Source organism: Tigriopus californicus, chromosome 9 (assembly GCF_007210705.1).
Source record: "Tigriopus californicus strain San Diego chromosome 9, Tcal_SD_v2.1, whole genome shotgun sequence".
Classification (NCBI taxonomy): Eukaryota; Metazoa; Arthropoda; class Copepoda; order Harpacticoida; family Harpacticidae; genus Tigriopus; species Tigriopus californicus.
The window spans coordinates 10125760-10129588 of record NC_081448.1 but is presented as its reverse complement, the minus strand read 5'-3'; positions in this window follow the sequence as shown (position 1 = coordinate 10129588).

Sequence of the window (3829 nt, the reverse complement as noted above, 5' to 3'; positions counted from 1 at the left end):
CAACCATGGGTGAGGAATGCCGGCTACATGTTTGAAGGGGGAAACAGGAAATCCTCGGTCATCAAAAACGATATTCTCGTGAGCATTTTGAGAAGGGGGAGAGGATCTGGATAAGCCAATCTCACCTCAAGGATCGATGTTACCAAATGTCGGCCCCCCCCTGACGGCAAATGACCAATCCTTCCGGAATGTCCGCGTTGGGACGTAGTTCCGGCCCAATGTTTTGTGTGCAACAGTGGATAGAGGAAGCCGTCACCGTCCACCGATAGCCATGGGACAACCCGTTTTAGCCTCCATGAGCAAGAAGCGGAAACCAACGTGGCACGGGAAAGTCTTCAACAAGAGGAGTCACATTTTCATTCTCCAGGAGAGAAGTCAGATTTTGAACCTCTCCAAGGAGGAAGCACCCGCCATTGCTAAGTGCTGGGACGTTGTCATTGTTGTGGTGCCAAGAAGTGGGAACTGTTTCGAAGGACAGAGATCGTCATCATATGGAGTAGGAAACCCAGAATGCCGTGCACAAGAGCAAGAGGACCTGGGAAGTGCCGAGTCTGAGTACAGCACTTCGTCACTTTGTCCAGTGGACCTTCAATCACGTCGAGTGAACGTCATCCGAGCATCTCCGTTGGACCATCTCACCAGACATCGAGCAGTAATTATTAACCCATTGACTTTCATATGCGTATGTCCCTTTTCCATTGGCCCAACAATTCCCCCACTTTTCTTACCAGAGCAAGACAGCTGATAGGCGGTGTGTTTTGTGATGAATAAATTAGATTGAACTGTACAGTTTTGCCCTTGAAGAGTAGCCTAGATTTCTCAGACGACCGAGATCGTGCTGGCATCGTAGGGAGTAGAGGTAGCAAGTGATTTGTATGCAAAACTGTATCTAAAGTTCATCACTCTTGTAGTAGAAATCAGTAGTTAGACTCTAGAGTAGAGGTCGACTTTGATAGACGCGTTTAGACTAGGATAGGACCACATTTTGCAGGATATTTAGCCTTGAAGATTGGCCCAGGTATGGCAGACAACCGAGATTGATCTGGGACCATGGGGAGTAGAGGTAGCTAGCGATTTGTTTCCTTAGTCGTTTAAATGATTGTTTGAGGCCCTGATAAAGGAAGCTCGAACTATTGCTCGTATGCCCTGATTAGGGTTATAAGGGAGGCCTTAAGATAGGTCTAAGAAATTTAAGCCATGTATAGGTGCTCTCCATTTTGAGAGCTATCAAGGTATTTTTACCTAGTGCTTGGGTCAGGGTTCCATGTTTTCGTTCACCACGGAATTCAATAAGTCAGGACCTTTCACCCCTGGCTGGTGGACGGAACACAACCCAACCCTCTGGAAGGGAGTCAATGTATCTGCCCTAGTGGGGACAAGTGGAGCTCTACCACTCCCACCATAGTCTTTACACGTAGCACAATTGTGGCATTTTGTGCACATTTCTCGAATATCTCTCCTCATGCCTTCCATGTATAGTGAGCGGAAATACGTCCCAAAACTTTGGCAAATCCCAGGTGTCCTCCCATTGGATCTGAGTGATAGGCTCGCAAAACGCTTGGTATCATAGAACGAGGTACAACCACTTTGGTTCCAGCTTTGGTTTCCTGAACCATGTAGCCGTCTTTCAGAGCAAATCCGTCCTTGCCCAGAATTCCTTCAATTGATTGTCGAAAGAGTAGCTTCCCTCAATCAATCGTCATTCACATCTAAAGCCAGCAATTTTCACCCGGGACAGAGCATCAGCCACCATATTTGCAGACCCACTATGTGTTCGAATTTCAATCCCGGTTCATAATCCTCTAACGTCAAGGCCCACCTACCCAGCTTGCCCTGAGCGTCCTTGCAACTTCGTAGCCACATCAATGGCTTGCAACCGGTCTCAGGGTAAAATCGCGCCAAGGAGACGATGTCTCCATCTGCGAAGAGCAAAATCAACGCAAATAGTTCCTTTTCTCTAGCAGGCCATTTTTTCCTCTGTTTCGGTGAAACCATGTGAGGTGGCCTCACTAAGTTCCCACCCTGTTCCAGGTGGCCCCCATACCCACGTCGAAAAGCATCACAAGTGACCACAAAAGGTTTCCCTTCTTGTGGCAAGACCCGCACAGGAGCCGTAGTGAGTTTCTTTTCAGAGTTAGGAACTCTTCTCCATTTCTTGGTCCAGCAAAATCTCCCCTGACTTGCGAAGTTGGCGTTGTAATGGCATAGCAATCAGTCCGTAATCCTTCACGAATTGTCGGTAATATCCGCACATCCCCAGAAATCGCTTCAACTCTTCCTGTCCTTTGGTCGAGGGAAATCACTTAACGCAGTCAATTTGTTTGGATTGGGCTTAATGCCTTCCTCACTCACAACATAGCCAAAGAAGTTAACACACGATCTGAAGAAGGAGCACTTAGACATTTTTCAGTCTCAGATTCTTGTTTTTAAAGAGTTTGCAAGACCTGATCCAAATGTTGGTATGATCTTCAAGGGAGTCCGAAAAAATGATCAAATCATGGACAAATGCTCGGGCGAAAGGCATATCCACCAGCATCTCCTTAATTATTCTACCTCCAAGTTGCAGGCGCGTTCCTCAATCCGAAGCACATTACTTTGAATTCGTAAAGCTGATCCTTAAACGAGAACGCAGTTTTACAGCAGTCTTCTGGCTCAAATCTCACTTGATAGAATGCTTGGTCGAAATCGAGTACCGAAAAAACTCGACCCTTCACGTCTTTGATGAGATCTTCCACTATTGGCACGGGAAACCGATCAGGCAATGTCACTGCATTGACTTTCCTCATGTCCACCACAATGCGAACGCCTCTGACCCTTTTTCTTGATGACAATCATGGGACTAGACCGGGAGAGTGACTGCGTTGAATGTATCCTTGTCTCATCAGATCATTGATTTTTTATCTCGGCTTGTTTAGGTAAACTCAGGTATTTTATAGGGTCTCTGCCAAATGGGTGGACCTGGTATGAATGGCGTGCTCACCACGCTCTTCGAAAATTTCGAGATGATTCTTGGAGATTTGTTTTAGATATGGACTTGAGCCTACAGTTTCTGGCCCTGGCCTTTCTTCCAAGGGGAACTCCTCCAACGCATCTTGTGTTTTCATTAGCACCTCGGCACTCGCGATCCTCATGAATTTCCAGTGTCATCTTGTAAATCATCTACTTCCATTATTGCTTTAAAGAGCTCTTTCTTGCCAGTACTACTGAGGATTGGTTACCCCCACGTTCCTTGCAAAAGTTGCCCTTGTGATGCAAGTCTGTCTTCTCGGTAACCAAGGGAAGCATGATTCCACCTTGAACAGTTAAGCGTTTCTTTGGAACGTCTAGAATTCCTTCCTTTTGAGACAAGAAGTCCATTCCAAGTATTCCCGAGTTGGAACCAATCTTAGCCAATGCAACACATGATCGACACGGATTTCTGTCGCATTGGTGTCCTGCATGGTGAATGAAATTGTCTTGTGGCCCAACAAGGGATAATAGCTCCTCCAAGGCCAATGACCTTTGTCGTTGTTGGTATGCACGTTTCCATCTGCGTATCGCTCTGGTAGCACAGAAGTGCATGCTCCAGGATCAACCAGCCAGAGGTCCCTTCCTTTTTCGTGTGAACCTTCAGGAACAGTCTCCCTGCCAATCCATAAGGGTCCAAGGCAGCAACAGGTTGGTGTGACCTCGTCCACGATCCTTTTTCTTGGGACACATGTTGTGTGTACGCTTCGTGACTGACATGTATTTGACTAGAACAGTTTATATATACATGACTAGAATAACCAGGATGAGCACGAGCATGTGCTCAATCCAACACATCTCCTCACACAGGGGGGGGGGGGGG